The 12,248-nt window shown below is 34.8% G+C and overlaps 1 long non-coding RNA gene across 1 annotated transcript; it reads left to right on the top strand.

The window, feature by feature from the left end:
- The first annotated feature begins 2,684 nt into the window (after window positions 1-2,684).
- On the top strand, window positions 2,685-11,404 carry LOC140003061 (uncharacterized). Its single transcript, XR_011811010.1, has 4 exons — window positions 2,685-2,896; window positions 4,142-4,300; window positions 8,312-8,472; window positions 10,356-11,404. It is a non-coding gene; the product is annotated as an uncharacterized lncRNA (long non-coding RNA).
- The last annotated feature ends 844 nt before the right edge of the window (window positions 11,405-12,248 follow it).

Raw genomic sequence — 12,248 nt, 5'->3', positions numbered from 1 at the left:
AAGCTTCAATGTCAGTTACATGCGTGTCAAGCTACAATGAATCACAATTCAAGAAAGAAATGCTTAAACCTAGGTACAACTGTAATGATAGTTTAACTGTTGCTAATATAGCTGCATTTCTGATATTGTGCAGATTGATACTAGCTCATTTTTGCAGTCACCATATTTTGGTTGTCATTCCACGTCCACAGAGACTGTTTCTGGAATCATTTACTTCATTTGAATAAAACTTGTATCTAGAGATACAAGCACCAGTGTAATGACTTTCATGCTTCCCTCATCCTAGTGAACTCTTAGGACTGTCCTATCCCTTTCCCACCGTGTTCTCTACTGCTGAGTTGCTGTACACTTACTCTGTATGGCTATGTCCAGTCCCTTTCCACTTGCTTATTCTGTTTCCTTATCCCCACAGACAGGTGTGTAAGGACAGAAACTCTCGTCTCTCAAGAGCAACAGTGTGGAGGAAGATGGCACACCAGCTCTAAGTTCAGGTACAAGGTCCCTGATTTGACAATCCTACCACTTGTGACAAACTAGAAATACTGGACATCTGCTTCTCATAAGTTTAAATGAAAATTTCCACAAATAAGTCATACTAGATCAACAAAAACTAGCCTGATTGGGTTGTTTCAACATTTCACTATACAGTGGAATTCATCCAGCGTTTAACTCACAGAGCTGGTAATTTTGTATATTTCCCAGGATTTCTCATTAGGAAACCTTATTTTAGCACATTTCTAATTTTGCTAGATTTAATGTTGTTTGTTTTTCTTAGAGAGGGATTCCATGAGCTTTTTGGATCTTGTTTTTATTGCTAAAATTTATGAAAATGCATCAGTTTCTAACTAGTTAAGGAAATAAAGGAAAAGGTTTTTCTTCAAAGGTAAATATTTCTATTGACCCTCCCTGGAAAAACCTTGGTGCCACTGTATTTGGAAGAGGGGTTGAAAATGTGACAGGAAGCATGCCTTGAGTTTCTTTTCCAGTCCAAAGAAATGTAACATATGCATTTGTAAAATATGCAAGTTATGCATTCTCAGATGTTTTTCAGTTTTATTCTTTAAATATCACTTCTGCACTAGACAGTCTTCTGTCCAACCCTAAGTGGTTTTATTACTTTTGTTTACCAGTCTGCAGTAACTGCAGAGTATGATTGATACTGAAATAGGGACACTGGCTTTCCCGTGCATTCGGTTATTTCAGTTAGTCCAGTGAATGTTCTTTGTAAATCTGGTTTTCATCTGTGTTGATGAAAGTATGAGGTACCAATCCATAGTCATAGAAAACTGCAGTAGATAACTGTGCTATGGATCTAAAGGTTTCATCTCTTATTACATATATCGGTCACTTAGATCATGCCACATAATGGGTTTAAAAAAAAAAAATTCCTAAAAGTTTGAAAGTGATTTTGCATACAAATATCTTGGATGTGATATATTCTGGTGTTATCCCGGGCATTATATAATCCTGTAAACACCTCAGTTCCCAAGTACTATTCTCCTTTAAAACAATATGTCAGTTTCTTATAATGTGCTTTAACTTGTTATTCTGTACAGTATACTTTTTGTCGCAGTGTTATCAAGTTTCTCTTTTGAGAGAAGTGGAGAAAAACAAAATAAAACTTCAGGGAGATGGGAGCCATCTGCCACTGTTCCAAAGAACACCAAGGGGATTTCATCACTTTTCTGTTTTTCAACCAATGGCAGATTGTGCTAAGTCAGGCACGTATTAATTTAAGAAATGCCAGTGTTACTGATTCATAAAGCTTTCTAAAAAATTGACTGGCCCATATTGTTTCAGAAAACATTTTCAGTGATCTATCTGAAGCAAACCATATGGACATTTCAGCTGATCAGATAGGAATCAAAAATAAACATTTGGGCAGCACACTATAAAAGCAGTTCGCCCAAATAAATATGGAGATAATTATTGACAATTACTAGAGCTGGTCAAGAACAGAATTTTATATTTTGGAAAAAACTTTTTTTCCTGCATTTATCGAAAATGGAAAAATTACAAAATGAAATAAAACCAGAATCAATCAAAATCTTTCATCTCAATACACAAAAACAGTTCTGGTTTGTTTTGAACTTTCTTGATTTTCCAATGATACAGTTTTGTTAATATTCATTATAATATTAACATATTTATATCTAATATATTCCTAAAGTATATATCCAACGTATTTATATTGGATATTAATTTTTCCATGTTGGAGAAGTTAGCTTAGGTGGCTTAGGGTTTCATCACAAGGATTTTGTGATGCCATGCTTCTTTCAAAATTACTTTTTTAGACTAGCTGTGGTCCGCCTAATGCATAAATAAATAAATAATTCTGCCTCTTAGACTTGATACCTTTGTGAAGGTGCCATTTATTCTCCACTTAACTATTTCCCTTTAAAAACTGAGAATCTTTCACAAATTTTCATGAATTAGAAGCATGAGGCTAATAGGGTTTTCTGTGTATCTGATGCAGTCCCCTCCTTCCGTAGACATAGCATCATGTAATACTGTTATAAACTTTAAAGGGAGCAAAGCTTTTTCTCCTTGCTATTCCTATAGGAATGCACTTACAAAACTTGCGTGTTAAAACATCTCACAGTTTCCAGGCTAAATTTATTGATTGCCAATTAAGAACCATTTGCTATTATGCTCGCATTTTCTTTTAGTTCACATAGCTATCTTACGTGTTGAGCCTTCCTGCAGACATCCAGGATTCTTCTGGCCTTTTTCTTGCTAGACTGAACAAGCTCTCTGTCCTCTGCCTATGATGCTTCATTTCGGATAATGCCAGCAGCCTTACGCTTCACTTATTTCACTATGAATTCAAATTGAACATGGATGAACATAATAGTGGTAGTACACTTATTCACTGCATATACTGAAGATGTTGCAGGTATGTTTGCTTTTACTGACAATAAAAGCTGCTCTGTATAATTAAGGTAGAAAACAGCTTTTCACTCTTCACTGGTTTTAATATTAGTTAGAGGACCTCTTGTTGGAATGTTTAACTATAGGCTTCTAAAGTTATGAGAGTTCCTTAAGACTGCTTTAAATAGTTGCTTAAAAATGTATCTAAAAACAAATGAAAGGTATGGCTGCATAGTAAAGATGCATGAGATTATGTTTCCTGTATTGAAATCCATTGTTTCAGTGGAAGATTCCTAAAAATTCTACTACAAGAATTGATGTTAGTGAACAAGCGTTGTTCGTCCAAATGAAAGCTCAGGTGGAAGTGAAAGCCAAGCAAAATCCTTTTCTTTTCGTGCATCATCACCATCCATAAATATTCCATAAGCTCAGTTAGAGCCTAAGCTACACCTGTAAAGTTCATTTTGCAGTGAGGTTGCAGAACTATAAATAAGGACAGGAATGATTCTGCAATTGGTAATCCAGGTCAGATTCTCAGTGGGTATAAATCATCAGACATTACCAACTTCAGTGGAGCTCTTCTTATTCTTAATACCTGCCATGCAGTTTATATGCCTGCCAATGTTTGGTGAGAGAAAAGAGAACATAGCTCACTTTCTCATAGGCTCTTCAAGGCTCATGCAATAAAATAATGTATTGTTTTGACATTAAAGTAAAGAGATGAGATTTGGAATACAAAGCAGAGATAAGAGCAGCTGAGTAGGAAGGTGACATTCCAACAAGATCATTTTTTCTGGTGGCTCTGTATTTGCAAATTTTGATATATTATGATCTGAAGTAGATGGCTAAAGTTATCAATGCAGGATAAATTCTGCACTGCCATTGTCAGAGCAGTTATTTATGTGCCAACAAGATGCTATAACATAGAATATCAATCACAGAGTAGAATAGCTGCCAATTCTAGTCTTCATTTTTCTGTATTTTATGGAACCACTAATTCTATTCTACTTCTAGCTGAATTTCTGTGTTACTGGATTAGCATAGCTGCAATCTTGTGCTTTGTGTATGCCATATATTTGAATGAGTATATGCTGCAAACATATTATTCCTATGAAAATAAGTTTGTGATTCTGTAGAACACATTCAAAGATGAGTTGTTGGATTATAACGCTTTGTAAAACTTGCAGTATAAAAGCATAGCCAGAGCTACTCTACGCTGATTTGATTCCATATGCTAGTTTCTCCTCAGTGAGCATATCTTCCTTCTTAGGTTTCCGTCCAGCTGACAGGGATGGAACTTCCAATGCTACTTCCTTTCTACTACCTCACTGTGAGACTGAATCCTTCGTTCCTGGGTGGCAGCAGGAACCTTCTGTAAAAAACAGAGGTTTTTGTTCTCCAGCAATGAAAAAAACTGTACATAAGCTAGGTATATAATTCCATTTTTATCCGGGCATCATAGTTTTAGCAAATCAGTCTTTGAAGTATCATCAGAAGGGAAAAAAATGTCAAAGTCCAGCTCTCATAATCATTTTTTCAGTTCTCAATTAAAATTAACATTTGCCTTTCCCTCGTGAAGCTCTTTTTTATTTATTCAAGTTATTCTTGGGAATTTGATATCATTGCTGATCTTACAAAAAAAAAAAATCTTTGTAAAAAGTAATTGAATCTATTGTTTTTGTTTTAAGTATAGTTTTATTTTTACAGGATTCACAGTCTTCACAGTCTTAAGGTGCAAGTATATCTTTGCACTGAAAAAAAAAAAAGCAGAGTGCATTTACTATACACTTTTAGGCAATATAAGACCAAAAGCATGTACCAGATATACTTTGAAATGAAAGCTTCTATGTGCACACACATCAGTTATATGGGATTCCAAGATCTGAACTTCATGTGGTCTTAATGCCCAACTATTCCTGAGCCTCAGCAATTATGACCAAAAAATACATGACTATTCATGGAAAACAGGTTCTTACGTCTGTTAAAGGAATGTAAGGGCATGTGTAGAACTACCTCAGAATAGTAATTGAGATAATGACATATAAAAGTTTATCTTATTAAGGGCTACTGGAAGACTCTTCCAACCTAGAAATTCTGTGATTCTGTGATTCTGTGACTCAGGTGGGCTTCCACTTTAAATCAAATCCAAAGAAATGAGTTGATCACTTCCTGAAAAGGTTAATCACCCAAGTCATTTGTACTTCCTTCCCCTTGAGGGGGAAACACAAACATTAATAATTCCTTCTGTTAACTACTTGTTCAGTATCGTTTAAATCCTTTCAACTTGCTGTGCCTATGAAAAGTAGTACATCAGCAACACTGGAGAGTAACTACAGTTTTTTTTTCCACAGTATCAGGTACAATATGGACTGCTGCACAGTAAGCTTCTGTAAGAACCATATGGCTGATTTAGAGGAGGTCATATAAATTCCTAATTAAACATACCAAAATTCAGTGAGAGACTAGGCTATGTTGCTCTTTGAAAGCACTATAAATCAGTGTACCCTTTTGTAGATTTTATTAAAGTCTAATAAATAAAAATAATCTGAAGCAAGTACGGTGCTAGAAGTGCTTCTTGCCAAAGTGAGAATAAACTATACAATTACCAAATCAGGGTAAGAATATTTTTGTATGTTAATATTGCATTATAAGCAGAGCATGATATTAGTCAAGGTGCCAGAGGAATATAATCAATATTGAAACTTTTATGTAGAAGGGCAAGAATGTATTCCATTTACTTTTAAATGAAACTAAAGAATTTGATTAGAAGTCATGTTTCCAGATTATTACCTAATATCTCGAGGCTCAGACAAATGGTCACATTATCCACCTCAACGCTTAAACTGTAGAATCTGTCTAAAGTGTAAACTTTAGCTCTCAGAGAATTAGAAAGGAAATACACTTTAACTGTTAATATTACAAAACTAGAAGATGAGAAAGATGCAAAACAGTAAGTTTTAGGGGAATAATTAGTTACAAATATAGGTGAGGTAAAGGCAAATATGATACTTGATGATCCTTAAGGGTCCCTTCCAACTCAGGATATTCTATGATTCTATGATACAAGAGTGGATAGAGTTAAGGCATTTCAGGAATGTGGGTGCTTTTATTAAAGCTTAATGTTGGACATGAAGAGCTGGAGGATAAGATAAAACACAAAGTTCAACCTGCAAATGAGAAAATGTGATGTGTAACAGGGATTTATGGCAGAATAATTATCCTTGTACCTCACTTGAAAAATATTTAAAAGCTGGATGTTTCCTGGGTTTTTGACTTTTAGTCTTTCCATAGTAGCTGTTAAGCCTGGAGAGCAACATCTTATTGAATTGCTGAGAAAACTTGTTTACTTAATTTTTATCATAGCTTTTAACAAACTTCCAAAAAATTGAATGGGAAACATGGCTTAGTATCCAGTCATGTGATTCAATCACACCAAAATAAAATTTATGCTGACATCATCATACAAAAAATTCACTTTAAGCTATATATATATATATATATATATATGTATTTTTTTTTTCGAAATGGCCACATGCCATGAAATTCTCACATAGTCAGAAATGAAAAAGCAGTTCCTACTTCTTAGTCTGAGTCAGAAGCCTAGGGTATCACCCTGCTTTTTTAATGCAGATGCAGGTGCCAACCTATGTGAAGTCTCAGTACAAAGCCAGCTGGCACCAGACACTTGTTGACCTGCAGACCTGAGCTGGGAACTACAGGAGTCAGATCCAGAAAAATCAAAGTATTCAGTTTTAAAAGAACTTTAATGAAAATGAATCACAAACCAAATGGTGCACTATAAATATTTCAAGAACGAAATACATAAGTAGTAAAATTTTATGTTCCATTAGGAAAGAAAAGATACTTACTGCTGGAATCCTAATAAACCTTACAGTGTGAAGAAGTACTAAAACATGGAACAGCCTGTTGGGGCTAAATTATCTTTGTGCTTTAGATGTTAGATCAAGGGAATGCTTGTCTTTGTGTATCTATCTGTTTTGAAGATGGGTCCCTTTGCAAAAGTGTGAAAGTTCCTGTTATTTATTACATAGTAATAGAGTCATAAAATAGTTTGGGTTGGAAGGGACCTTTAAAGATTAGATTGGGTGTTGGACTATACAGTCACTGGCATAAAGGGTGTCCTTTTACAAATACATTAAGTGGATGCACTAAATTTACTATCTTGTTTCTAAGCAGAGGTGATCTTTGTGCTCTGCAAAAAGATCTATGTTTTTCCTGTTTCCTGCTAATTTTACAGTTGGAAAAGTCTTTTTGCTCTGTTTTTACAGCAAGTTGCATAGCACAGTTTTGGTCAGTGACCAGAGCTCCTAGTTGCTGCTGAAAGTCCGTATACTTAATCCTCTTCTTATAAGTTAGCTCCGTAATAAGTTGGCAGTATTTTTTTTACTTTTTTTAGTAAATCAAACTGCATATTTATCACTAACAATGATAATAGTCATAATGAAATCTCAAAAATCTTTTCTCTGACCTCCTTGTTGGAGGTTTGAAAGTTGCAGAGTCCTACTAATAGGCAGATATAGTCAGAAATACATTATTGTCTCTAATTTTTGGCTAAAAAATATATATTTTGAAAATACAATGAACTTTTGCTAGAGAGGTGATTGTTAATATCAAGTGTTAAATTTTTAATTGCAATAATCAAATGCTTTGGCCTAGAAAAAAGTTTAACTCAGTAGTAAGAGCCCTTAAAATGTATTTATTTGAAACACATGGATTTTTTTTTTTTTTGACAAAAGTACTTTTCAACAGAATTTCAGAATAAAAATGGAATTTTATCTAGTGATAGTGAATGAACAAGACTTTTAAGGTAATAGAGAACAGAAAAGCAATGTCTTTTCTGGTCATTTTCTTATTTTAAGAGAGTGATTTTAAAAAACTATGGGCTCTCAACAAAAACAAATTTTCGTTCTTAACAGGTAGCTGGAAGAATTAAAAGAAAGCATAGTAAATCTGACCATTTCCCTGTTAATTTTCTTCCATTTCAGAATCTGACTCTGTTCAATCACTGAAGTTTTTTTTAATTGAAGTTATTTGAAAGAAATGAAAAGAATTAGATATTGCAGATAGTGTTGCAGAAGTAGCACAAGATTTTTTGGGGGGACAGTGGCTGAAGAAAATAAACTGCGCACATAATTTTATATGTCCGTAGTGGTATTTGAACTTGGTATTTCAGATGCTGTGTAGATAAAACACTACATCACAGGTAGAACACAACGTTAATAGAAACAAGGTATTTTCTTAAATCTTCCTCCATAAGTGTCACCTGTGTTCTCTCTGCATGTGAACAGACAGAGGGAGAGGGAGACTGGGAGAAACTGGTCAACAAAATATCTTTCTGTTCCTGCCATTCTGTCCTGACCTGACTTACTGTTGCACTTGAACATCAAATAGTCATGTCTGTGTATCACATGCTCCTTAGAAATGATACTCTGAAAATAAAACTAGACTCTGGAGAAAGAAGAGAACAGAACTGGAGAAAACTGAGGAAAACAGAACTGATTTGGGAGGGAGGAATCTGTCAAACAATATGACATCCAAATAAAGAAGGAAATGTGCGAGTTACAAAATGGATGATGAGGGGTGAGTACAGATGTCCTGCAAGCACAACTTGTGGTAACGATGTAGCCTTTCTTTGTTAGCCTTCTTTGGTCATAATAATATATATATGTGTGTGTGTGTATATATATATATATATATGTATAAAATCCTATTATAAAAGTTAAGGAATCAGAGAATGAAAGAGATGGGAAAGACCATGTGTTCATGTTGTGCACCTCCGTGCCTATAGAGTTACTCCCTGTTATGCACCTATCTGAATTCTTATCTAAACAATTGTGCAGTAGTCATCCATGTGTCCCATATTGCTTAGGAGGAAACCATTCTATTCTAGAGTGAAAATAATTCTGATTTTTCTTCATGGTCTCTGTTTTAATATATCACTTATCTTATTTCCATTGTCACAGTATGTACTTCCTCATATTCATGTGAATTATATTTTTCTCTTTGCTTCATGAATCATAGTTGTATGTGTGGATCATATTAGCCAGTGAGAGCTTGGTACTGAATGGACTGCATGAAACTAAGAGGCTTGTGATTAATTTAGAAATCAGAGTTCAAATTTTATTGGAATTCATCAGCTGTTTTCATTGCATGGGAAAGACAGCAAGGCAGATGGGTATCTGCATTGTTCTTTGTGTTCAGTTGTTTTATTGTAAGTTATTATATTACATAAACTAATTTAAAATTGATTTTGCTCTTTGTAGAGCTAAGTGGATAGTAACTCTGGTTTATAAGATAGGTACTTAACACAATTAATGCAACGTCAGTAATTCTACATGGCCATGATTAAATGTCTTAAAATTTTCATCTCAACCCCACTATAATTAGCAGTGGGTGCAAGGCTCTCTACTTACTTATTTTTTTGTGACAGAATACAGATTGTAGAAAATAGTTTAAGATTTCTGTCTTTGTAAACTGTAGCCTCAATTTCTAAAGTGTAAAATCTCTAAAAATGATACAAAGTGGGGTTCTTAGTCAAAGATCTAGGTGAATTGCTGATATGAAATGCATTCATAGCTCAAGTCTATCCCTTACCATGTGTCTAAAGGGGAAAAAAATTAATGTAACACAGGAAGGAAAGGCAGACATTTTTTAAATGACAGACTTTATTGTGAACCTATAGAATAATTACTAAACTACTGGGTTTTTTTTTGTTTGTTTTTTAAAAGACAATTACAAATTTGTTTCCTGTTAAAGAAGGATAATATATTTTTATTACTGCTGAACTGAGTACAGCTAAATGGGTTTTGCTGAATCAGTAAGATTCAATATTCTAACTGTTGTGTTCTAAAGTAGTCTCTTTGCTTATGGGAAAAGCAAATGATAATATCTTCTAAGATAAGAAAGTTCTCTTTTTGTAGTATGAAGTAAAATAGCATTTGGCTTTATGATATATCACAAGAATCTCCCTCTTGTGTTTTGGTATTTTTGAAGCATTTGGATTAAAGAAAGTACAATCAAGAAAAGAATGTTTAATCCAAAAGGAAAATGTGTTTTGCAGAGAAAGGTCAAATGAAATTCTTTATGAGTCACTTTTTTAATGCAGCAGAATGTCTGAGATTTAGAGGAAAATCTTTACACTTTCTTGAAGAGAGAGAAGCAAATTAAAACATTATTATAGTACTTGAAGCTTTATATTAGAAGAGGAGCCACTGTTTTCAGTGCCTTGTAAGGCATTACACAACAGTTCACAGTCTATGTAGCCGTAAGATATAATAGTGTGGAGAGGACTGGGCACACGCTGATTTTCCTGGTTTCACTTGATAAGGTAGTCCCCATTCAGTGGGTTATACTACTGCTTACATGGGAGTTAATGCATGGGAAGTGGGACAGAAGGAATGACTACCTTTAAAACTACCTTTATACCTAACTATAACTACCTTTTCTGCTCTTACTGCACGAAGCTTCTTCAGAGTGGAAGCACAGAGCGTAAGAGCAGCTGTATTTTGGACATACTGCAGTGATGGAAGATGAATTTTACCATGAGGTTTGTAGTATATTTGAGTGCTGACGATATCACTGAAACTGTTGTGTGCCATATTGTGCATGTCTGTGTGTGTAAAATTGTGATTAGGATCCACAGGCTCCTAAGCAACTCAAAGCAGTGTGGTTAGGAATATGATATGAATATTGGGTTTGGGCATTGGGGATAGGATTCATCTCACTCTGCACTAAGGGGATTCACCTTTCCTTAATTTTGATGCTTAAAATGTAGAAGTTCGTGTCTGACCAGTATGTCTAGGTTCCCATGTCAATAAAATGAATCAGTTTATTCAGTGGAACCAAGACAGTTACCAAGCTAATTAGAGGTACCTGCTTTTATTATTTGGGTTGACAATAACCTTCTAAATGCTGTTGACTGGAGCCTAGCTGTTGCCCAAATGTAGCTGGGTGAGCTGAAACATTCTTGGAATCCATATTATGAGCAGTGTGTCATCTTGTGCTACCTCTTCCCCATTTTCTTAAATACTTGAATAAACTGTCTGAGCTGCACATCATTGAAACAGGGATGCAGTAGTAAACTGTAGCCTTTGAATTCTACAATCAGCTTCTTCTGCGAGTCAGCCAAGAATATAAATTACATTGACAATGTCTTTTCTTAGCAAAAGACTACCGAAGTTCAGATCTGTGGTTTTTTTTGGCAAGAATTTCTTCTGAGTTACAAGGACATTTTGAGTAACAGGGAGATACCTGAGACTACCTATAGCCAGTTACTATGAAGAAAAAGGACTATAGAATATTTTCATTGGACAATTATAGCTTTTTAATTAAGGTGGTAAGGGATGTTGAGGAGAGGCAACTCCAACCCAACATTGCCTAGCAGAATAATTTTCAGGTCTGAAACAGCCTCAGAAGAGAGCTCCACACAGGTAATGCCTAGAAATATGAAACAGTCATGGAACTTTGCTGGTGTTTCAAGCATGTTTGAACAATAATGAACACAGCAGTCAAACACCAAACATTCACAGTTGGTGCCCTGTAGTAACCCATTTTATCCAAAGCAGAAGAATAGAATTCTACCACCTATTCTACCCGTTTTTTTGTTGAATACTTAAGAGTAGGAGTCAGAAAGTTGTATTTATGAAAGACATCTGTTCAAATAGCTTGTCACAATTTGCAAATTCGAGCAAAATACTATACTTACAACACATAATGTTTTCTTTGTAACAAGCAAACATTTAACATGCACTGAGATCAGAGCCTCAGACTAACTAATTCAGTTAACTAAATCATTCAGTTTTCACTCAAACTCAGCAACTACAGTCTGACTTCTTTGAAAACTCCCTAATTCATAGGATACCTACATGACCCTAACGTGCAAGTGTGTTCTGCTCTCTGGACTGTAGGTTTAGCTCCATCATTGCTACCCAATTTTCTAACAGAAATTAGAAATTTCAGAGAAAATGCAGAGAGATTAATTGTTATAAGAGAAATAAGTTTATCAGGTGGAAGCTTTTTTACTGGAAGCTCCTTCACTGACCTACCAAGGATAAGTCTGCATCACAAAGCACATCTTCTGACAGTAACTTTATGCTCACAAATGATTTTGTTATACATAGTAGTTGGATGATGAAAAGGACACAGTGTGGTTCTAAGTATTTTATTATTTCGGATTCTTTCCTTATATGTACAGTCCCAACTATTATATTTGTCTTAGATGGAAAAACTAATTAATTTTAATTACTGGAAGGAGTAGAGATCAATATGCACCAGTTTATTCTTCTATTAAAGGATTACCCAACTGCTGTGCAAGTTATTTAGAGGCAGCGCTGTGAGAAGTCTGACCTGAATGAATT

This window comes from Anas platyrhynchos, chromosome 8 (genome assembly GCF_047663525.1).
Source record: "Anas platyrhynchos isolate ZD024472 breed Pekin duck chromosome 8, IASCAAS_PekinDuck_T2T, whole genome shotgun sequence".
Classification (NCBI taxonomy): domain Eukaryota; kingdom Metazoa; phylum Chordata; class Aves; order Anseriformes; family Anatidae; genus Anas; species Anas platyrhynchos.
This window is presented reverse-complemented; position numbering and strand designations above follow the sequence as displayed.